The sequence below is a fragment of the Hemitrygon akajei genome, chromosome 6 (genome assembly GCF_048418815.1).
Source record: "Hemitrygon akajei chromosome 6, sHemAka1.3, whole genome shotgun sequence".
In the NCBI taxonomy this organism is placed as follows: Eukaryota; Metazoa; Chordata; class Chondrichthyes; order Myliobatiformes; family Dasyatidae; genus Hemitrygon; species Hemitrygon akajei.
The window spans coordinates 66,922,880-66,948,167 of NC_133129.1; the positions used below are offsets into that span (position 1 = coordinate 66,922,880).

The window sequence follows — 25,288 nt, forward strand, 5'->3', positions numbered from 1 at the left end:
GCACATGTAGACCACGTGTGACAGCGTGCATATAGATAAGTGTCTAAAACCAAGATAATCCATCTTCTCACACCACTTCTGTGATGTGCCAGAGCCTCTGCATGCTGATCAGGCAACAGTAATATTGAATTCTTACCACTCTAGCGATTACATTTAATAAAAGCAGCACCCTGAGAACTGGACCAATTACAGCATCAAGGGATAGTCTCAAATGCCATCAAAGAGAGGCAGCAACATTTGTGTGGAAACTCCATAAGAAACAACCTTCTGGAACCACTCCCTGGGTTGTCTCCCTTGCCGCACATCCCCTCTGGTCAGCGGCGTGACTTAAACGTGCTTCTTGAACAGTTTTTCCTCTTTCACTGCTTGACCCAGGTGCATGGATTTCATTCTCACTTCCTGCTCTGAAAGGCCACATTGCTTGTGTGCCAGCCCTTCTGTTCAGCTGACAAGCACTCAAGCATCGCCTGAAGATCACCCACCTGCTTCTGTGAAGGCTCCGCTTGATGACTCAATTTCATCAAGCTTGTTGCAGAGCAAAGGGTTTTCTTCATCTAAAAACATTGTCACTGGACAAATCTATCATAGAGTTTTCCAAAGACGTCTTCCACTTAATCTTATGTCTCTTTACAAATTTTCAATCATTCTTTCCTCCTTAGCTGCATTCTTTCAACCATAGACTGTTTCACGAAGTACTCTAGTTTGGTTGCTAGGCTGCAGTTTCTAACCTTTCACTGCTGCCACCTGCCAGTTGTTGTCTCCTCAACATGCCTTTGCATGCCGCACCCTAATCATTTGTGATGGATTTTCAGTTTCAAGGGTGCAAGAGGTTTCTAGCTTTACAGCACAGGAGCATGACCTTTCCAAAGTTAAACTTCTAACCAATAGTCCTCGCTAAGCTTCTTGTAACGAAGAACCAGTCTTCAGTTCTCACTGTAAATCGCAAGTAATAATCAGTCTAAAATTAAAAGGACAGCTTTACAAACAAACAGCACCACCTGCAGCGATATGGTTTGCATAGTGAAGTGATCATGAGACATTCTCATCTGTATCGGCCAAACGTAAGACAATGAGGTTATGTTAGTTGCATCGAACCAGGTGCACAGGCTAAGTTATTTAGTTGGTAGTTGGTAGACCCAACTGATATTGTTACTTAACACATCAAAGGTGGTCACAGGTGTGGCAGAGCAATCAATAGTTGGGGTATTTGTACACTCACAGGGTCATCCCTTACAGCATTAATTTTGGGTGTCCCCCTAAGCTTTTAGACCATCTGTGTGAATTACTGAATCTCAGCAAAGGTATTGAGAAAACATCACATTCAGATTATATCAATTAGCAGCACAAGAGTATAAATGTTAGAAAGCATGAGGATTGCTAGGATTAACAGAAATAACTAAATTCATTCTTCATCCTTCAGTTCATCTGCAACTCGTTGCTATGTTCTTTTAGTTCGTAAGAATTGTATCCACATTTGGAAATCCTTTATAGTTTTTAATTCTCTTGTAGTCTAGAAATATTTTATAAATCAGAAATCTTCTGTGAGTTTTAAATGTCTAAACGTAAATTCACATCATTAAAAATAAAATAAACTGTCAAAAATACTTAGTTAGTTGGAAGCGCCTCCTTCTTGGTAGCAGCTAGACCTCACTGCAGAGACTACAGGGGAGTCTTTGAGGAGTAGGTGGCTACAATATAACCTCCCGATAATGGGGGTGCCAGTAGAACCTTATACTGAATAGGGCTTAAAATATTCTTCTGAGCTTAGGGCTTTGGGGTCAGTGTTCCCAATACCATCACATATTGCGTAAAAATATTTTTTTCAAATCACTTTTGCCAAGCACCTCAGCCAAGCTGAAGAAGGTGCAGAAAGGATTCACAAGGATGTTGCCAAGAATAGAAGGCTCGAGCTATAAAGAGATATTGGATAAACTGGGATTGTTTTTTCTGAAATGTAGGAGTCTGAGGAGTGAAATAAGGGGCCTGGATAAGATGGATAGTCAGTCTTTACATGGAGTCTAAAACTAAGGTGAGAGGTTAAAGATTTAAGGGGAAGCTTTGTCTGATACAGAAGATGGTGGGCATACAAAACAAGCTGCAAAGCGAGTGGTAGAGGTGGGTACAGTTATAATGTAAATAAGATATTTGGACAGGTACATGGATAGAAAATGTTTATGGGGACACTGGCCAAATGCAGGTAAATTGGACCAGCTCAGGAAGACAGTTTGTTTGACTTGGATGAGTTGGGCCAAAGGCCTGTTTCCACACTCCATAACTCTATCATCTACATTCCATCTCACTAGTTCTTGGTCCTTCTATTAATGGGAACAATTTCTCTCCAGTAACTCTGCCTAAACCATACCAGTTTTTAAATTCTTCCAACGGACACCCTCACAACCAGGGAGAACAACCTCAGCTTCCCCAGTCAATCCATAATAGGAATTACTCTGGTAAATTTCTTCTAATCAAACTAAATTCATCACCAAAAAAAAAAGCAAAATAGGTCAGAAGTTTGGTCATTGTAGTTAGTCTGAAGGAAAAAATTTAAAGGAGGGAATTCCAAAACCTGGGGCCTTAGCAGCTCTACATTTGCCAATTGTGCAGTAAGTACATTTGGGGAAACTCCAAAGTTATAGAAGCCCAAGTATCTCTTGGGTAATAAAGGACTGGAGCAGATTACAGAACAAGGGAGGGGATAAGGCCTTAGAGTACTGGTCGCCAACCAGTCGATTGTGATCGACCATTCAATCTTTGAGACTTCCCCAGTAGATCCCGAAAAGAAAAGAAAAATAAATACACAAATACGTTATGCTTGATAAACCTTTTGATGCAAGAATGTAGTAACTTCTACTTTGAAAAAGGACCACTCGACAACTTCATGCCCAAAAGGAACAACTTTATCTAGGACGGTAAAACAATATTCGCATACAGAGGTTTATACCAATGCGCACCGGGCAGAAAAGACCAGAAAGAAAACCCTGCAACCCCAGAAACAATCTCTCTTTACAAACAGTTTTATGTAGCGGGAGTATTGCTATATTACCATTATCTTAATTGGTATTAACTTATCTTCATAATGCCCACATTACAACACTTCTCCCCCTTTAAATTCCAACGTTCCCCAAATGTACAAGAAATGGGAAACAAAAACAGTGGTGTCATTAGCTTGCGTACCTTTGAAACTTATACTAGTGCCTCAGTAACAGTTTACCAATACCAGGAAAGTTGAGGAGCTGAAATCAGGGTTGAAGGCCAAGCAAACATGTTGCTCAGAGGACGTGGATCGACAGTGTTAAAGGACTTGTCACTCTGTGAATATTTTTCACGACAGTTCGATGAATTCCCTGGAATAATGCAAACAGTTTAGCTTGTTGCATTTGTCAGAATGGCTTTCCAGGATTTTACAACAAAGAAGGACTGCCTCACTCTTTTGCACTTAAGGGAGAGAACGAGAGGTGAGGATATTTACAATGAGCTAAAAAAAAAGCCCGTGAAAATGACATCCCCATTCATAAACTGGTGGCAATTACTACTGCTGAGGCCCCAGCATTGTGCCGTAATGACCCTGATTTTCCTGACTTCCTGGATTATCACTGTGTGATTCATCAGCAGACCTTGGCTGGGAAGGTTGTGGATTTTTCTCATGTAATGACACTAGTGGTCAAACTGATAAATCTGATTCGAGCAAAAGCGCTTCAGCACCACTTATTCAAGGCGTTTTTGGATGAGCTCGATGCTGCTATGCCCTGTTTGATATGCTAGTTACAATGTTTTCTTGGTTGGATTAATTAGAAAGTTTGACTAAAGCAATTTATATAATTAAAATACAATTATCCCAAATAAAGGCCTCAAGTTGGAAGTAAAATCTGAGATGTTTTTTCTCTAAACAATTTAGTAGGTTGACCTTGCCTTTCACTAAGGCCAAAGTAGGGAATCTTGGGCTTAAAAAGGTAGGTGCCCACTACCTTAGAGGGATTTGAAAACAAGGCTTAAGATTTAAAATCTGGACCGAAGTTTCTGTTCTCCACGTCTTCACAAACAGGTGCAATGAGTGGCAAGATTTAGAGGAAGGGAATGTGCAGCAGAATTTCGAAAGACCTCCGGTATATAGAAGATCAAACATGGGAGGCTGCCCCAGGACTGGGGACAACCAGGCGTTTCAGCAGCAGGTGAGATGGGCAGGGACAGAACTGAGTGATACTGCTGAGGTTGAGAGAAGCAAGACAAGTCTTCTGTGGCATAATATCAGGTCAACATTGTGTAAAGACACAGACAGAACAAATGCTTCTCAGATATCCAACAGCAGATGGAAACATGTTCCCCCGCACACAACAAGCCCCAGCCTTCTCCAGTACCAGAGGTGCTGTTTATTGTGTCCATGCAGTCATTACATTCACTGGCCTCATCAGGATCAAACTATTGCTTATCCAGCTGTTCAAAACTATTGATATATCAACAGGTAGTCCAGACAAATAATTATTTTACAATGACTCTTTAAAAATGCTGTAATACAACCTCTATTTGCTTAATTTTAATCATACCTATTTACCTAGCTAGGTCTACAAACATTAATTAAAATAAAAAATTCACAACCATACATTCCCTTTACACTCAAAATAATTTATAATGACCACAATTAATCTTGTCATGTGTGAATTGAATTTTATAATCGAGACCTTGCTGGGTAAATAATTCATGCAAATTGCAGTTGCAGTTTTGGGACATTTACAAAGTGAAGTGAAATTTTCCCAGCTCTGCGATGTTGCTTTACCCATCCTCCTCTGCAAGCATTTGTGTCTTTGCTGGAAATTTTTGAATTTGTTTTTAAATGATGTCTTTCACTGGTTATAACTGGGGCAACTCTGCCAAAGCAATCTGTCTGTAACGTCAGGATCAAGAAACAACTTTATTCACCACATGCATTTACATGTATTCGGAATTTGCTGTGGTCTGTTGGTCAGGGCATGGTGTACAACTTAAAAGGAACATTCAGTAAGTATAAATAATAAAAAGATATAAAGTACGGATAGGGAATAAAATGGGCATAAATACATAAATACCAGCATATATTTACAATGTAAACAGCATTATAAAAATGGTTTAAAGTGTTCACAGCGCAATGCAGTGCAATGCATTGCAGTAATAGACAGAGAGAGAGGCTGATCACATTAACTACCTGGGGGGAAGAAACTTGTAATCTGGCGTAAAGTTTTTGTTTTAATAGCCTTCCAGTTTTCCAGAAGGAAGCATTTGGAAAAAGCAGCTTGCTGGGTGGGTGGTGTCCACAATGATTTTTCCTGTCCACAATGCTTTTATTCCTCGAGGCTACCATCGGGAAGAAGGTACAGGAGCCTCAGGACTAACACCACCAGGTTCACCCCTCAACCATCAGGCTCGTGAACCACAGGGGAAAGTTTCATTCGACTTCACTTATCCAATCACTGAACTGTTCCCACAACCTATGGACACAGTTTCATCAATGTTTATTGCTTATTTATTTTTTATTATTTTCCCTTTTTTCTTTCTTTTGTATGTATACAGTTTGTTTTCTTTTGCATGCTGGTTGTCCACCTTATTGGTGTGGTCTTTTATTGATTCTATTATGGTTATTGGATTTATTGAGTATACCTGCAAGAAAATGAATCTCAGGATTTTATATGGTGACCTATATGTAATTTGATAATAAATTTACTTTGAACTTTCAACTTTTGCTGCTTGCTTCTTTGTCCTGAACACATACAAGTACTGCAGCCAATGGCCTTTCTGCTAACCTGACAGATGAGTGCAGCTGTTGTAAATTGTGAGAGGATGCTGCACCAAACCTGACAGTAATGGCTGATGTGAGGAGGCTCTCTACGATGGAGTTTTACCAACTGGCACAAGAAGCGCAGGTTATATTGTCACAAGAAAGTGCAGATGCTCACATCGCAAGCAAAAGCAAATTGCATGAGTTACTCCATCAGGTCAAGCAACATCTGTCGCGACAAAGGGATGGTCAACATTCTGGGTTGAGATCCAGCAGTTAAGTACATAATCTGGAGCTAAAGTTCTAGTTTAATTAATGATGACTATGAAACTAGTAAATGGCTCACCCCAGAAAGGAAAACTTCTGTCCTTACCAAGTCTGGCCTATAACTGAAGGCCCCATTTCTGGCCCTCTAGCCAATGACAAGGCCCAGTATGGCATGTAGATGTTCAATATAGAGGGACAGCATCACCTACCCAAAGGCAGATAGGGACGGGTATTAAATCCTGCCCTTCCCAGCAATAGTCACATCCCAGGAACAGGAGAATAAAAATAATGGCCGACACGTGCCTCTGCAGGAACCCTCCAAGATAAAAAAAATATTTATGCCCCTGAGGAGATCACAGCAACGAAATGAGAAGACTTAATATTTTAACCTTCAAAGCACCTAAACAAGCAATTAACAATGAATCCAATTTAATTGCCTTATTCTCAATCACTTATTTCTATTGAAATGCTTTTTCAAGAACATGCCCTTGGTCTTGTTGGTTAAGAACAAAGAACAAAGAAGCTGATAATTGATATGCACACAGTCTGACTGGTGATCAAACAACATACAGTACCTTATTGCCCAAAAAAGTCAGACCACCCCACTAAATTCAAGCGAGCCCTCAGTCACTGGCCCCAATGGCGGCACCAAATGGCCAGTGACATTTTCCTCATTATAGACCCATCCATTATTCCGACAGCAGGTCTTCACTAGACCAGTAATGCAGAGACCCGAGCTACTCTTCCAGGGTCTCAGATTCAAACCCCACCACAGAAACAAGGTACTGCATTGTCATAACTTCACTCCAAAGTCTTTATCGTCTCTTAAGAAAAGAGACCTACCATCCTTATTCGACCTATTGAACCCCAGAGCAAAGAGATCCAGCAAATCTCTAAATTCTCTCTTTAAAATAGATAACCTATCCTGTCCTATTATCCTTCCATTATAAATGTCCCACAAAACAGCTGGATATTTGTGATCATCACAACACACACAAAATGCTGGAGGAACTCAGCAGGCCAGGCAGCATCTATGGAAAAGATTACGCCCACAGTGCTGATGAAGGGTCTCAGCCCATAATGTTGACTGTTCACTTTTTCCATAGATGCCACCTACCTGCTGAATTCCTCCAGCACTTAGTGCGTGTTGCTTGGATTTCCAGCATCTGCAGATTTTCTATTGTTTGTGATTGGATATTTATTATTGCATTTTTGTAGGAATGACTTTGCCAAGAGTGTCTTCCTGAAAAATGGACTTAAACTCAAAGCTGTGTTTCAGCTGAGAAGCATTTTGACGTATTTTCTGCCAAGTAACTTAAACCAGGTTGGAAGCCGAAATAGAATTATCAAGTTGCTCCTGCTGCCGCCGACCTTGAACTTGTAATTCACAAGTTTTCATCAGGAACCCAACACCGTCTCCCATTCTGAAGTGACACCTTGTATTACTCATACCAGAAACAATCCCAGATAAAGGCATGTGCTGGATTCCCAAAGATGCAAAAGGCATACGTTTATAGCTGTGCTTTGCAAACTCAGGACATCCTAATTAAGTGTCTTTGCCATAGCATCACAAGAAACTTAGCCATGACTACCACGATGAGGCCACTCTCAGGAGGAGCAACACCTTATATTCCGTCTCAGTACCCTCCAACTTGATGGAATGAACTTAGATTTATAAAACTTCCGGTAATTGTCTCCCCCCCCCCCCCCTTCACCATTTTCCCATTCCCATTTCCCTCTCTCACCTTATCTCTTTGCCTGCCCACCCCTTCCCTTTCTTCCATCATCTTCTACCTTCTCTTTTAAGATTCCCCCTTCTCCAGTCCTTTATTTCGTTCACTAATCAACTTTCCAGCTCTTTACTGCACCCTCCCCCCGCCAGTTTCACCCATCACCTAGCACCTTGTAGTTTCTTCCTCTCCTACCCCCCGTTTCTTGCTCTGACTTCTCATCTTGTTTTTCCCAATCCTGATGAATGGTTTCAGCCAAAATGTCATTTGCTTACTCTTTTCCATTGATGCTGCCTGGCCTGCTGTGTACCTCCAGCATTTTGTGTGTGTTGCTTACATTTCCAGTATCTGCAGATTTTCTCGTACCTCCTAGCTATCCTCCTTCTCCTCCCCCTACCTTCTTTCTTCTGATGAAGTGTCTCGGCGCGAACCATCGACTGTTTATTCATTTCCAGGGATGCTGCCTGACCTGCTGAGTTCCTCCAGAACTCTGTCTATGTTGCACTCTGCACAGAGCTTGCAAGTTCCCTCAGGTGCCATGAGGGTTTCTCCCCATATCCCAAACACAAGTTGGCTAGTTTATGTCTACTAACCTTTGAAACTGATGAGTGGCAAAAGAAGCAGAGGAGACATAAGAGAGGTGGCAGACGGGTGAGAGAGAATAATTTACAGTCCTGTGTAACCCAGGCTAATTAAACCCAAAGATGTAATGTTAGAAAGCTCCACCCATGTACTGATGAGGTTTACCGAATTTTCAAAAAAAAAGAGAACTTGGGAGATATAAACTATGTGAGAACGAGGCGTGGCTGGCGTAGGTGCGGACAAGTGAGAGAAATGCAGCAAACAATTAGAAACTAAACACATAAACTGTTAAAAGTGGAATTGATAGTGAGTATCTTAACCCTAATTATTTGAAAATCTCAGGGTGAAAACCCTGGAGGAGAGACAATAGCGATAAAAGGTTTATTGAAGTTACGCTATAGCAAGCAGCAGATATCGCAAGCCAATGTCAGCTGAGTATCCAAAATCTATACTGTGTAACCGGGAATTAGTTCTGTTAAATCATACCAAGGGATTTGGTGAGTTAAAACACTTCTACTGTTCCGAGTGTGAAATATGTTCAGTAGTGTTGTAACTCAGAAATGCTTGGAACTGACAATGTGATATTGAGTATTTGGAAATAGAAAAAGGATGTGTATGAATTTACAGATTGTAATCCTGTTGTTTACAGGTCAGTTTTTTTGTGTAAATATTGTGACTTGACTTTCCGTGGATGACCCCTATTTCATCCTACAAAACACAAAACAAGATGGCAAGCCACCCAAGACTGAAGAACCAGTGTGGGATCGAAATGTTTCAAGACGTATGTAATGCCCCGGTTCATTTTTTCACTGTTAAGCTGATCTTTGTGCTGTTCTCTGCGAGCTGCTTGTTTGGGTTACTGTTGAAGGTGAGAGATAGGAGAACTGTGTCCCATCTAGTTAGGATGGCCGGATTAAGGGGAGGTTTCTCTGGTGAGGGACACTAAGGTTGGGCTTGGGGTCTTTTGTGAAGGGATGAAGAGAGAAGACGCCGGAGAGAAGAGGTTGTAGGATTCGACCCGGAGCGGGCCGTGATTTGACGAAGCCTGGGATGAGATCAAAGGAGGATCAGTGAAGGGGAAACCGTGAGCTCCAACTTGTGCACATTAGACTATTTTTTCAAAATGGGCCCTTTTCTTTTTTTGCATTTTCTTTACTAACCCTTTAGTCAAATTAAGAATTATAAAGCTAAATCGTTTAATTGTATGAGGAGTACTGTCTGTTATTTCATGGCACTTATTTATAACAGGGTAACACATCACACAGCATCCACACAAACAGGGTTTCAGGATGGGCTTTCCCCTCAATCTCACACGTTTGGCGGGGCCGGATATTGTCTTCCCTAGACTTCTGCAGCCGACGGAACCAGAGTGTTTCACATAGAAAATTTAATACAGTTGGACGTACAAGTTTATTTTTCATTCGAAGGATGTGAATTTGATTCTCTGGAAGAACTAATTGTTTTTGCAAAGACTTTGACAAGTTACTGAATGAGATTTACTTTGTTTGAAAGTTGTGAGGTTGGAGAATTGTTGTGAAAGGAGTTAAACTGTACAGATATATAATGTTTAAATTTAAATTTGAATTTGTAGACATACTGACCTGAACTGAAACTGAAGTTAACCATAATACTTAAGAACAGGAATTCAATTAGTTTCCTTACTAACTAGGGATAAATAGAAAGGCAATTGTTAGTCTGTAAACCCTTAAACAGGGAGTAACACTAGATCCAATTAGTTAATGAAACTGGAGTAATAAAGGTTATTCTAATGAATCTCACTGATTCTAACTAAAAATGAATTTGGTTTTCATTTGATATCTGAGATTGGGTACCCAAGTCACAATGTTGGAATTTTAAATTGTTCTTGGTCATGTTTATGTTTTATATATATTGCTATTTTTTATAAATAAACTTACCTCTAGAACTGTGTGTTTCCTGTTCACTGCTTCCTTCCAATACCTAGCGCTTCGGATAAATACCTGCGCCTAGTGTATACTATGCAATTTGATTTTCCCATAAAGAGTGCGGCGACCAGTCACGCGAGATAAGTCAAACACTACGCAGATGTTACTCCTATAGAGCAATAAGGATAGAGAATGGGACAATTGGGATTACAGTGTGGAGAGCCAGCATAAACCCAATGGCTGAATTGCTTCCATCTATGTCATATTTATTCAGTATAGAACACCACTCCAATAGAGCACCATTCCCCCCCCCCCAAAAAAAAATTAGTTCATCTCAGAGAACGTGGGAATCAAAAAATGGCAGAAATACTCAGCAGGCCTGGCAGTATCTCTGGAATGAGAAACAGAGTTAACGTTTTAGGCTGATGACATTTCAGAAGACTTTAAGATGCAGGAAAGGTGGACAGGGAAGAAGAACACCAAGGGAATGTCCAGTTTGGGCAATTGAATACAAAGGTTTTGCTTCAAGTTAGAAAAAACATTGGCAACACTATATCTAGAGTACCATTTACAATATTCCTTTTATATTTAAACATAGAAGCAGAATTGGGCTATTCAGCCCATTGAGTGTGCTCCACCATCTCATGATAGCTGATCCATTTTCCTCATATCCCATTCTCCTGCCTTCTCCCTGTAACTTTTCATGCCCTGACTAATCAGGAACCTATCAACCTCTGCCTATGCATACAGACTTGGCCTCCACAGCTGCCTGTGGCAACGAATTCCACCGATTTGCCAAACTCTGGCTAAAGAAATTCATCCTTATCTTCGTTCAAAATGGATGTCCCTCTATTCTGAGGCTGCGTCTTCTGGTCCTAGGCTTCCCACCACAGGAAACACCCTCTCCACATCCATTCAATCAGACCTTTCAACATCTGACAGGCTTCAATAAGATCCCCCCCCCCCTCCACCACCACCAATTCTTCTAAATTCCAGCGAGTAAAGGCCCAGAGTCATCAATCGCTACTCATATGATGAGCCTTTCATTTCTGAAATTATTCTCACGAACCTCCTCTGAACCCTCTCCAATGTCAGCACATCATTTCTTAGATAAGGGACCCAAAACTGCTCACAATACTCCAAATGTGGTTTGACCAATGCCTCATAAAGCCTCAGCATTTCATCCTTGCTTTTGTATTCTAGGCCTCTCAAAATGAATGCTAACATTGCATTAGCCTTCCTCACCACCGACTCAACCTGTAAATTAACCTTTAGGAAATTTTGCACAAGGTCTCCCAAGTCCCTTTGCACCTTGAATTTTTGAATTTTCTCCCTGTTTAGAAAAGTTTATGCTTTCATTCTTTCTACCAAAGTAATGACCATAAACTCCCAACTCTGAATTTCATTTCCCACTTCTTTGTTCATTCTCCTAATGTGTGCAGTTCTACAGCAAGCTCCCTGCTTCCTCAGCACTACCTGCCCCTACACCCATCTTTATATCATCCGCAAACTTGGCCAAAAAGCCACAGTTCCATCATCCAAATCATTGACATACAATGTAAAAAGAAACAATCCCAACACAGACCCCTGTGGAACACCACTAGTCACTAGCAGCCAGCCAGAAAAGGGTCCCTTCATTCCCACTCTTTGCCTCCTGCCAATCAGCCAATGCTCCATCCATTCTAGAATCTTTCCTTAATATCATGGGCGCTTACCTTACTAAGCAGCTTCATGAGTGGCACATTATCAAAGGCCTTTTGAAAATCCAAGTACACATCATCCACCAATTCTCCTTTTTCTATCCTGCTTGTTAATTCCTCAAAGAATTTACACAGATTGTCATACAAGATTTTCCCTTGAGGAAACCATGCTGACTGTGGTCTATTTTATCATCTACCCCAAGTACCCAAAATGACATCCTTAACAATCGACTCTAATATCTTCCCAACCTCTGACATCGGACTAACTGGCCTATAATTTCCTTTCTTCTGTCTCTCTCCCTTCTTGAAGAGAGGAGTGATATTTGTAATTTTCCAGTCTTCTGGAACCATGGCAGAATCTATTAATTCTTGAAGGATTATTAATGCCTCCACAATCTCTTTAGCTGCCTCATTTAGAATCCTCTGGTCCAGGTGACTTCTCCACCTTCAGGCCTTTCAGTTTCCCAAGCACCTTCTCCCTAGTAATCACAACCGCACTCACTTCTGCTCCCTGACACTCTTGAACTTCCAGCATACTGCTAGTGTCCTCAGTGAAGACTGACGCAAATTATTTATTCAGTTTATAACCAATTTTCTTGGCCTGTTTCCAATTTAGAGTCTCAATCCATGGAGCAGACCAGTCTTTTTGTATATTTACTTTGCAACTAACGGATTATGGTCACCAGATGCAAAGTGTTCCCCTACACAAAGTTTTGTCACCTGCCCTGTCTCATTCACCATTAGCAGATCCAGTATCGCACGCACTCTTATTGGGACTTCTACGTACTGATGAAGGAAATTTTCCTGAACGCATTTGACAAATTCTACCCCATCTAGTCCTTTACAATATTGGAGCCCCAGTCAACATGTGAAAAGTTAAAATCACCTACTATCAAAACATTATGTTTCTTGCAACAGCATATGACCTCTCTACAAATTTGCTCCTCTAAATTCCGCAGACTGTTAGGTGGTCTATAATATAATCCTATTAACGTGGTCATAGCTTTCTTATTCCTCAGTTCTACCCATGAAGCTTCACTAGACAAGCTCTCCCGTCTGTCCTGTCTGAGCACTGCAGTGACACTTTTCCGGACTCGTAATGCCATCCCTCCACCTTTAATCCTACCCATTCTATCATGTTTAAAACAACAGAACTCAAGAACATTGAGCTGCCAGTCCTGCCCCTCCTGCAATCAAGTCTCACTAATGGCTACAATGTCATAAATCCATGTGCTGATCCATGCCCTAAGCTCATCCACCATTCCTACAATACTCCTTGCATTGAAATATTCACAGCTCAGAACGTTAGTCCCACCATGCCGACCTTTTGATTCCTGAATTTGTATGTAGGCTTAACAACATTTTTTCTCAAACCACTTCACTATTTGTTCTGTTGCTCTGGTTCCCATCCCCCTGCAACTCTAGTTTAAACCCCCCACCCCACTGGGTCACACTGGAAAACCTTCCCACTAGGATAGTAGTCCCCCTTCGGTTCAGGTACAAAGCATCTCTTCTGTACAGGTCCCACCTTCCCTGGAAGAAAGCGCAATGATGCAGAAATCTGAAGTCATTCCTCTTGCACCATCTCCTTAAACTGTATGATCTTCCTATTTCTGGCCTTACTCACACATGGCACATTTAGTAATCCTGAAATCAGAATCCTGGAGGTCCTGTCCTTTAACTTAGCACCTAGCACCCTGAACTCACTTTGCCATGCCATTGGTACCAATGTGGACCATGGCCTCTAGCTGCACACCCACCCACTTAAAAATGCTGTGGACTTCATCCAAGATGTCCATGACCCTGTCACCCAGAAGACAAAACACCATCCAGGAATCTCATTCTTGTCCAAAGAATCTCCTTTGTGTCCCCTAATCAATGAATCCCCTATTACTGCAGCTTGCCTCTTTTCCACCCTTCCCTTCTGAGCCACAGAGCCAGATTCAATGCCAGAGAACTTGTCCATTGGGGTTTCCCTCTGCTAGATCATCCTTCCTGCGCCAACAGTATCCAAAGCAGTATGCCTGTTGCTGAGGGGTACGGCCCCAGGGGTACTCTGCACTGGCTGCCTATCCCCTTTCCCCCTCCTGTCAGTCTTCTATTTATCTGTATCCTACACTTTGGGTGTAACTACCTCCCTGTACATCCTAGATGAACAGGATGAACACAGGCTCATTCGAGAAGCTGAGGTGCTATCAACACCTCAGCCTCCCGAATGACCCAGAGTTCAGCCAGTCCCAGCTCCAGCACCCCAACATTGTCTGTTAGAAGCTGCAGACTGATGCACTTCTTGCAGGTGTATTCACATGGGACACCGGACATCAGAGGTAGTTTGTTCCTGATAATCCTCTTGCAACACCTTGCTATTAGTCTTACAAATTTCTACAGACCTACGGTGAGAGCATTCCGACTGATTGCATCACTACCTGGTCTAGAGTCTCCAATACCCAGGGTCACAAGAGGGTGCGGAGGGCTATGGATTTAGCCAGCTCTATCATGGGCACAGCCACTAAGTACATCGTCAAGACACAGTGCCTTAAGGAAATGGTATCCATTACCATGGAAACTCTCAAACTTGGAAATGCCCGTTTGTCATCCCCACCCTCAAGGAGGAGGTACAGAAGCCTGACGACTCACACTCAATGATTCAGACACTCAACAGCTTCTTCCCCACTGGTGTCAGATCTCCGAACAGTCCATGAACTCATGAAGGTGAAAGATCACCACAGGTCGACAAGAATGGGCAAGTGAGGTTGCAATTAGATTGGCCATCATTTTACTGCATGGTGGAGCACACTCAAGGGGGTGAGCGGCCCATCGGTGGTGACCAGAAAAGGCTAAATGATAAAAGGGATGATAGTACAGGTGAAATAAGATGGCAATGGGACAATTAATAGAAAAAATATGCAAGAAGAATTTAGAAATAGAATAGAATCTAGGAAGTAGAGTCTGCAATTGCCAAGTATAAAATATGACTAGATTTAATTTGTTATCTCAGCTTACATTCAGTTTCTCTGAAACAGTGTATGAGACAATGGGCAGAGTTAGAGTGGAGAATTCGAGTGACAAATAACAAAAGCTCAATATCACACTTGTAGTCAGAATAGCATCTCACTCCTTCACAATGGCTTAGCAAATTACTTCAGCACGTCGTCTATCATTCAGCATTTCCAACTCTGCCATATTTTGCTTAAGTAACAAGTATTGTTGCTGCCTTTTTGAAAATTTTGTTGGTAATTGGTGATCAATTAACACATTTGTATGGCATTAACACTGTTAAATCAACAGGCTAATATCTATTAAAACAACAGGTTATGGAATGCCATATGCTACAGCGAACACTGATGTACCATTGCCAACAATAATCACCAAGCAATATTTATTTATTTATTGAGATAAGGGCCTTTCTGGCCCCTTTATCCACGCTACCCAGCAATCCCCCAATTTAATGCTAGCCTAATCACAGGACAATTTGCAATGACCAATTAACCTACCAACCAGTACGCCTTTGGACTGTGGGTGGAAACCAATACGGTCGCGGGGAAAACATACAAATCCCTACAGGCAGTGGCGGGAATTGAACCCCTGTTGCTGGTACTGTAACCACTACACTACTGTCCTGTCCCATATTGTTTCATTGCCTTTATTTCCAGATCAAGGCAGTACATTTAGAACACTATAGCAATGCCGCGTGAAAGCAAATCAGTAAGCACTGTTTCTTCATAGGGTTGCAGAAATTATGGGCCCTCGCTTCACTCCCACCCCTCTCACTCCACCAAGGTCAAGGGCAGGTGACAGTCAGATTGAATTTTTTTTTAATATTGAGGAAGGGGGAGGCAAGGGGAACATCAAATAAGAAATTGACTACCTAAATGTAGGGACAAGGTCGGAAGATTAGGTACACGTACACCAATTCCTGTACTCCCAATTAAGATAAATGGGGAAGGACAGACACAAAAAATGGCAGGCAGGTGAGGTGAGGGGGTTTTGGGACAGGGAGAAGAGCTGTGTGCATATGCATACGTGCATGAGGTAGGGCACATGATCGAACATCCGAGGAGATTTTCCTTCCTTGTTTTGAAAGGGTATGTTTGATCTTCCATCACCTGGCCAATATTTCTCGTTTACTGATGCTGATTTTCTGGTTATGATCACATTTCAGCTTGTGATGTTAAAAAGACAGAGATTTGTCTGCTTCTGAAACCTGGAATATGATGATGAAACTATAATTGAGCTGTTGACCAATAACAGAAGGCATGAGGTGAATTTGCATATTTTGCTCCATTGTCCATTTCATGCAACAGGGGCTTAAAAAGATTTAAGTTGCCTTTTGTAAAATAGCTTGTACTTTAAATAATGTATAGTAATTATCCCTCAGCAACAAGCCGACTGATTAAAGTTGTCGCTGCATACTCTGGGACAGACCTAGTTCCTGAACCAGACATGAGCAATTAAATCTACCAATCCAGCTTTGGGAAGCTAGCCAGCAAACAAGGCTATATTTGCACAGTATAAATTTTTTAAGTAGTACCTTGTAAAATTAGAGAAGTTATTTTCACAAGACAAGTTATGCAATAAACAGAAATGAAACTGAATCACTAGAGGAAGGTTAATGGTCTTTGATGCCCAGCTCTGAGTACATCAATGTTTAACTGATGGAGCTCCTGGAATATTTGTGGAAAATAGTACTCTGTTTTAGATGTAGATTATCTTCTTAAAGTGGAATAAAATGTAATTATTCCACTGTGGAAGAGGAGGGAAAGGAGAAGAGGATGCTGTAGATTCATGCTGGAACCAATGCTTAAATGATGCCATGCTTGACTGAACTGAAGTGACAAGATCGACAACTGTGCCAGGCCCAGCTCATGCTCAGTAGTGAAGGAGCTGCATCAAAAGATCCACTTCTCAGCAAAAACCTTAAACCAAGGTCTTGTCTGCTCTCCCAAGTGGATGCCACAGTTTTAACGGAGTTCATCCAGGTGAACATCCATCCCTCAAACACTTCATCAATCAATCGCCTCTTGCTGACTGTGGGACCTTGCCCAGTGCAAGTTGGCCACCATATATCTACAGTGCCTTCTTCCTCTTCAGAATCCAAAGGTTTGCAGATGACTCGCTTCTGCTTCATTTCCTCAGGCTCTGAACTGGCTGAGGAGTACTACACGGGGTCCACCGTTCCACCTTCAGCTGGGCGAGCGGTGCTTGCTGGGGCAGGTCCGTGGGCTAGTTGGATATCATGCATAACTTCTGCTGTCTCCGCGTGGCTTCTGTGGAAGCTCGCAATGCTAAGCATCCCAAATATTCCTCACAGAGCTTCCAACATGAGGGCAAAGATGCTGGATTTTTCCCATGAAGTCTGAGAATGCTCCCCAGGTAACTTTCTGCACCATCTCAGAAAGGTTGCTCTATAACAAAGCTCAGACTCAGAGGGCTCACTTCAGGAGTCTGCTGTCAAGCTTACAGCCTAACCTCTGCCATCTGTTGAGCATGTTCAGATCCTCAAAGCTAGTGGGATTGGACTGGGGAGGACATGACACTGGATCACTTAAGCTTTCAATGGATTCAGGGAATTTTACACAGGTGGCATTAGTAGTATCTCTCTGGTGGTCTGAGGTGACCAGCTGTAGATTGTCCACATCTCTGAAACAGTGAGATTTGTCACCACCTGTTAGACTACAGGTGCAAGGTTATGGGTTTCAAAAGCTCCTCTTCTCAATCAGCTTGTGGTTGTACTGTCACCTAAAGGAGATGGTGGATTTTGTCATTGACGTCCGCCTCGGTCCCAAGGTGTGGGAAGAGAACCAAGTTGTCCATTGGTTTAGAGGGGATCTATGTTATCAGAAACCTCAGCCAGTTGCACGTGTGTGTGGAGCCCATGAACAAAATCAAGGTTAAAATCATCATGCGCCCTCTGATAGTGTTGTCGTTCACAACCTGGTCCACAGGGAGCACGACTCCACTGTACCAGATGAAAATAGAAGGGCAAAAACAAGACTTGTACATATACAATACTTGTCCCAACCTCAGGGTGTCCCAGAGATTGTTTTGCAGCCAATGAAGGCTATTCATTATAGTAATGCTGGAAATCGACAGTCAAAAAGGTGCCAAAGGGAGCGATTTGATCACCTATCTTAATGATAGTGACAGTGAAGTGAGGATTATTAAGGATAACTCTTCTGTATGGTTGAGATAGAACAAAGACATCTTTTAAATCTTAACAAACCAGAACAAAGCTAAAAGGCAGCAAATCTGACTGTGCAACACTGCGGTGTCAGCCTTGATTTTGTTTTATTGTGTCTTTGAATTTCAGGACTGGACAATTGAATACATATTCCTCCTACCTGAAACAATTGCTTTTCCCAATAAGCTACAGATGATAGTCAAGAGCTAATATTTCACTGAGGCAATATTGAAAGAGCTTTTCAGAATTTAGGTAGAGAGCTACAGGTAAGGAAATGTATTGATTTATTGCAGTGCATGTTGTGGAGAAACTTCCTACAAGAATAGAGAGGGGAAGATGCTCTTAGTCCTGGGAACAGAGAAGCAAGATGGCGCTGAGCTGTGGTGTCCGTCGAGGTCATGGCTCAAGCTTAGTCTTTTTTAGGATCATACGGATGGTTTTTGGGATACAGAGAGGAGTTGGGGGTCAGATTAGGGTTTAGGATCAGGTATGTGAGGAAATTTGAGGCCAGGATAGAATCTAAACCTCCGCTCTGCATTCAAAAGCCAAAGACATGAACATGTGACAAAGGGCATCCATGATCAGACGTTAGGTTGGCAGACCATCAAGGACAGAGGCTAGTTGCCTCCCCATGTCAGCGGGCTGTCAGTGGGTTCCTGGATCAGAGTTCCGTGTGGGCTGAAGACATGAGGAATGGTCAACTGTACTCTTTTCCATAGATGCTACCTGGCCTGCTGAGTTCTTCCAGCACTTTGTGTGTGTTCTGAGGAATGGTGTTCCCCGAGATACATGACTCTCCAAGATCGGAGTTCAAGGCCTACTATTTGCAGTCCAATCGTCAGCGCGTCCAGAGTTCAATGCCTGGATTTTGGAGTCCTCATTTATCATCATCATCAGCGAGTCCTGGGGTCAATGCCAAAGTTCAAAGCTCAAAGGTTGATTGGAAGTCGGAGCCCAATGAGCATAGCCCTGGGTCTGTGAGACCACTGGGGAAGTTGAAGGCCTAAAGTCTGTCAGCCCATGAGTCTACCGGAGGCTAGAGGCCTGGAGATGGCCTGTCCTGGGGCGAGAGAGAGTGAGATATATATATATATATATATCATTAGGTTTTGTTGGTTGTGAACACAAACGATGCATTTCACTGTATGTTTCAATGTACACATGATAAATAAATTAATCTGAATAAGTAAGCTGACAGAGTTACTGTTTCAAGTCAACGACGCGCTAAATCTATATTCTTCCACAATCACTACCAGATTTGCTGAGTACTCACAGCATTTTCTGTTTTTACTCCAGTAGTATTCTGTTGTTTTTCTGTTAAGCTAATTAAACTTGCAGTCAAATCGCCTCCACCTGCGTACTCTATCCATCTTGCCTGGGCAGTGTTCCCCGCATTTCAATTTATTTCTAGACATGTGCTGCACAGGACAGTCTTCCTCAAGTCTCGTTGTAAAGGTGCATTACAGCACTGGAAGTCAGAGATCTAATCTCATAAAATCCCACTACAACAGCTGGGTAACTTAAATGCAGTCTGTGAATAAAAAGGAGATGAAAGTCACATCATTAGCTATGGTGATCATGAGGTTACCTCATCACCATTAAAATAAACTTGGTTCTGCAATGTGCTTCAGGGAGAGTCATTTGCTATCCTTAACCATCCTGGCTGACCTCCAGACTAATCAATGTGGTTCAGTGCCCTTCATTAGATCCCAGCAAACCGTCAGCTTCAAGGGAAAGAGGGGACGGTAGTAAATCTTGGCCTGGCTGACCTCCAGACTAATCAATGTGGATCATTAGATCCTAGCAAACCATCAGCTTCAAGGGAAAGAGGGGACGGTAGTAAATCTTGGCCTGGCTGACCTCCAGACTAATCAATGTGGTTCATTAGATCCTAGCAAACCATCAGCTTCAAGGAAAAGAGGGGACGGTAGTAAATGTTGGCCTGGCTGCAAACCTCAGCTTCAGTGTTTGTCAGGAATGCAGCAACATCACAATCTGTCTTTGCAGAATGACCACAGGCAAGCACAAAAAGATAACAGGAGCAGGAGTAGGTCTCTCAGCCTCACCATTCGATGCAATCCCCGTTGATCTACTCAGCCCTCAACTCCTCTTCTGTGCCAGCTCCCCACAACTCTCAATTCCCCTATCTTTCAAATATTCATCTCAAACATATTTAAAGCATACACTTCAGAAAAAACCATGGCAATTAGGATCAGCACACGTGTGATGCTTGATCTCTCCGACCCCATGACTCTGAAAGTGATGCGACCTGCCTATCATCAAAGCTACACAGCACACAGCCATTCATATTACACTAACAGGACCCCACAGGAGTGGTTATCAGACAAGATTTGACACCGGCCTCTGTGAGGGAGAAACTATAGCCGACAACAAACAGCCTCAATAAAGAGGAAAGTTTTAAGGTACATTTTGAAAACGAAAGACAGTCAAGGAGGTTAGAGCCCTGACAGCTGACAGCACAGTGGCCAGTAAGCTAGGCAGGAAAGTGGGGATATACAGAGGTTCAGAATTGGGAGAAACCTAGAGAAATGTTGAAAGTAGTCAATGTTGAAAACATACTTCACTCCATTATGAAAATGGGTAGCTTATTTCAATTTGATTGTTAATGTTTCTTTTTGTGTGGAGTGTTTGCCCTCCGCTTGCTACAACCCTTGACCCAAATAAGTTTCTTTAGGCCATTTCAAGGGTCTGTTAAGAATCAACCACTTTGTTGTAGCTTGGGTCAACGACATTTCTTGCATGAATACACATTCTAAACTTCCTTCTTTAAAGCTGAGTGAGGAGGAAGGGGGGTTCGTGCCACAATCGAGGTCATCTGTTGCCCATACCAGCTTTGTTTGCCAAATATTTTACAAATTTAGCTAACTGAACTTAAATTCACCAGCAGCCGCGTTAGGGCAGGAGCTCCTGCTCTGTCGTATGGACCCAGACTACAGTCCCACCATGCCCGATGACTGAACGAGGCCAGTGGAAGAGAAGTTGAAGGGAACCAGGGCGACCATCCACTCCTACTTGTTGAATCATGACCCCGAAACATCCCAAACACAGGTACTACACTTCGCCAGAGGGTGGGGAAAGTTGGGAAGCCGAGGTTAGGGAACAACCCTAAATATCAAGATTCAGGCGTCTCACTATAAAATTTCTCACCTTCCAGAGAGAGGACGGATGCAGAATATCGCTACAAGCAGGGTACCCACAACTATCTTCCTATGGACATCAAGTGGCAAGGGCATGCCCATTTCTTACCAAGGCGATGTTTTATTTAATACAGCAGAGCTTGTCTCCAACTCAGCAATTTGACTACAGCAAGCATTTTACACACACTCCCTTACACGGAGGTTGCAGTGAGTGCGTTTTTTTTGGAAGACTGTTGTTTGCAAATCGCACGGGAGATCGCCAATGCACCTACACGTTAGACAATTCTCGTTATACAAGCAGCGATTCGTTATGTGTTTTTTATACCTAAAATGCAAGGTGCAGAGAGCAGGTGAGCAGTTTCCCTCTGGATTCAGTCAGAAGGCCACGTTCCCGTTCCTCTGACTTACCTGCAGGCAGATCCTCAGGTTAGATGTAAGCAGGTGGTCACTGGCTCCGGCTCCTTCGCATTCTTCTCTCGCTCTCCTTGTTCAATCTTCCTGCGGTGACTCAAAGGCAAGTCCAGTACTCATTCATAAAACATGTCGACATCTTTCAGGATGGAGAGGAGAGGAGGCGCGCGGAGATAAACAAGGGGGAAGAGTTTAAATGGAGAAGAAGGAGACAGACAAGAGGAGAGACAATCACACGCCGAGGCGAAACTGCGGACAGGGCGAGATGGCAGTAGATTCCCCTTTGTGTAAGATTCTAGTGAGTTGGAAGCGAGCCAACCTACTTAGAGCAAGGCGGAGTCTGCGCTCGCACACAGTGGGAGCCAGCTGCACCATTCACTGGCCGTGCTATGATCATGTAATGCAGGGTGCGGCAAATTCACACTGATCTCGTTTCTTTTCCGCGTCGCCCTCTGCGCTTAACAGAACGCGAGAGGGGCTTCGGGAGAAACGAGCCCGAGGGCTATTTTACACCACCTTCGCTTTTTATCATCTAATCGCTCCTGCACTCTCGCCTTTCGCGCCCCAGCCCCCAATTTGAAAGCTGTTCATCTTTTGACGCCGTAGGGGAATTTTGCTGCAGATAAGCCGGCCGTTCGGTCCATATGGTCCTGATAGTGTTCATGTGCTGTGCCATCCTTCTCTTCCCCTGTTTATCTTCCCTCGTGGCTAAAACCTCCCTCGCACTGGCGGATGCCGAGTCTCCGCGCATCTTTAATGTTCTGCAGAAGCAGTGTCCCCCGGGACTGGAAAGGGCTGACCGGAGATTTCGAGAACGGCTGTGACTAAATATAAATGAACCTCAAGGTAACGCAGCTGAGAGCCGGCGAAGTAAACATAAGTAATAAAGGGTCATTTCTTGAGTCTGCCTCAACACTTTGTGATTCCCTCTCCCCCATTGCTCCCTCCCCCACAGACCGTCTCTTGCTGTCTGATAACCCCGTCTCTCCCTCTCCCAGAATTTCCTTCCTCTGCTCCCAGACTAAGGCAAAAGTGCCTCTCCCTCCTGATTACATTCCTTTCTGTCTTTTTCTTTCCAAGCTACCTGTCCTTCCCTCCTGACATTGCCGCCACGTGATATCAAGGAACAGAACGGAGCGATCAATGACTGATGCGGCGGACAACACCTCAAGTGTCGCACTAAGGAGTCCAGGGCCGGCTGAGTCTCTGGCCAGTCTGTCTCAGTGCAGTGACATGGCATCTACCCAATGCTCTGGAACATATCTGGTACATAAAAAACGGGAGAAATCAAATACAGATAATCACTGTCAAACATCTACAATCTGATGGGCGGTGTCACCAACGGTGCAGTCAAGCAGCAATTACTCATAAATAGTTTTCTTACTGATGCCCACTTTGGGGTTTTGAAACAAACAAAATGCTGGAAAAAGCTCAGCAGGTCAAGCAGCACCTGCGGAAAGTGGCACAGTTTCAACCTTTGATCCTTGGTCAGAGCTCCAGGATCTCTCTGTTCCAGACCTCATTGTAGGCTTGGTCCTTCTGTAAGGTGAAAGTAATCACTTTTGTTCAAAACTCAAACTGAGCACCCCTAAGCAAGTTATTGATGAGTAGGTGCCACTTGGTAGAGTCAGTGACAATTTCCTAGATAGCATCATCCAGAGACAGAGAAGCAGTTTCAGCGACAGGTTACTATCGATGCAATGCTCCTCAGACAGGATGAAGAGGTCAATACTCCCCAATGCCATTAGGCTTTACAATTCAACCGCCAGGAGTAAGATATGTTAAAGTGCCAGGGTTGATTGTATTTAATGTATTTAAGTAAACTACTTAAGAACTTTTTAAAAGCTATTATTAATGCTTTTTGAGAGAGTGATTTAGGGAGGCATATCATATTTTTACTGAGTTAAGTATTGTATGTAATTAGTTTGCTACGACAAGTGTATGGGACATTAGAAAAAATGTTGAATTTCCCCATGGGGATGAATAAAGTATCTATCTATCTATCTATCTATCTATCTACAGATTCAATGAGCCCTAATAACAATACTCATTGGGCATCTGGGGGATAACACCCCACAGACTGGAGTCAGACACCTCATGAAGAAAAATGGTAATGTTTGTTGAGAGTCAGCCACCCCAGCCCCAGAACATCATTGCAGGAGATACTCAGCAGTTACGTTAATGACCTTTGTAAGGTTAAAAGTGAGGCAGTTCACTCATGATCACACAATGTTCAATTCATCATGCACCCTCTCAGCTAACAAAATAGTTCATAGCAGCATCCAGAAAGATCTCAACAACAATTCGGACATGCACCAAATATTAGCACAAGTGTTAGGCCATGACAAAATGAACTAAAAGAAGTTTAACAACTTAGCCTTGGCATTCAACAGCAGTAGTGTTGCAAAGTCCTCATTACCAGCTTGTGGAGATTGCCATTGACCAGAAACTGCACAGTTACCTACATCCAGTCTAATAGATAACTAATAAAGTGGCCACTGTGTGTAAGTTCATGGTCTTCTACTGCTGTAGCCCATCCACCTCAAGGTTCCGTGTGTTGTGCATTCAGGGATGCACACCACTGTTGTAATGTGTGGTCATTGGAGTTACTGTCACCTTCCTGTGAACTTTAACCAGTCTGGCCATTCTCCTCTGACCTCCCTCATTAACAAGGCATTTTCACCCACAGAACTGCCACTCACTGGATGTTTTTTGTATTTGACCCAATCCTCTGTAAATTCTAGAGATTGTTGTGTGAAAATCCCAGGAGATCAGCAGTTTCTGAGACACTCAGACTACCCCGTCTGGCACAGTCAATACCACTCAGATCCCATTTCTTCTCCATTCTGCTGTACAGAATATTGTTCTGTACAATAACTGAACCTCTTGACCATGCTTTTATGCACTGAGTTGCATTAATGAGTTGCTGTACCTAATAAAATGGCCACTGAGAGTACAAGAGGACTTGGAGGCTGCATATCCTACAGAGCGTTTCATCCTTTAAGGCCTTTCTGTTATCTGGAATGTGACAGAATCCTGTCCTTCATCCTGGATGAGGGTGGATTTGGTGGCCCAAAGGGGCTGCTTCTATCCTGCATGGTTCCTTCTTTGACCACAGACCCTTGGCCTCACAATCTACCTTGTAATAGTCCTGCATCATACTGTCTGCCCGCACTGCACTTTCTCTGTAACTGTAACACTTTATTCTGCATTCTCTTACTGTCTTCTCCTTGCACTACCTCAATAAGATGAAATGTGTTCAAAACAAAGAATTTACACCGTACCTCAGTACGTCTGGCAATAATAAATTAATTTACCATTCAAATGGCCTCGCACATTTGCTGTTGGGCTGCGTTAAGCTGGGGTCACCAAATGCTCACTGGGCGCTGGAAGTGGATGGAGGACAGGGACGGGGGCAGGGAGATGAGAGGATCTTCCTGATCTCAGGCATCATCACTCCAGTGGTTTCTGCTGCAAAAAGTGGGCAAATAGAAAAAATAGAATTGGATTCTGTTCAGACTGGGACACAATTGTAAGGCAATGCTCAACATAGAGGCCCAGACATGAGCCGTGACTGAGCCGGTGAGGCAGAACTACTGACATCTGTTT

General features: G+C 42.9%; 1 protein-coding gene across 2 annotated transcripts in view; it reads right to left on the bottom strand.

Moving 5' to 3' along the window:
* Positions 1 to 22,362, bottom strand: part of LOC140729120 (coronin-2A-like) — a 163,517-nt gene extending 141,155 nt beyond the window's left edge. Inside the window, exon 1 of one of the 2 annotated variants that reach the window (XM_073048551.1) lies at positions 21,677 to 22,362. The gene's annotated coding sequence lies outside the window, so the exon portion shown is untranslated. The remainder of the gene's footprint in view (positions 1 to 21,676) is intronic. The other variant, XM_073048548.1, reaches the window with a different exon arrangement.
* Positions 22,363 to 25,288: the final 2,926 nt, after the last annotated feature.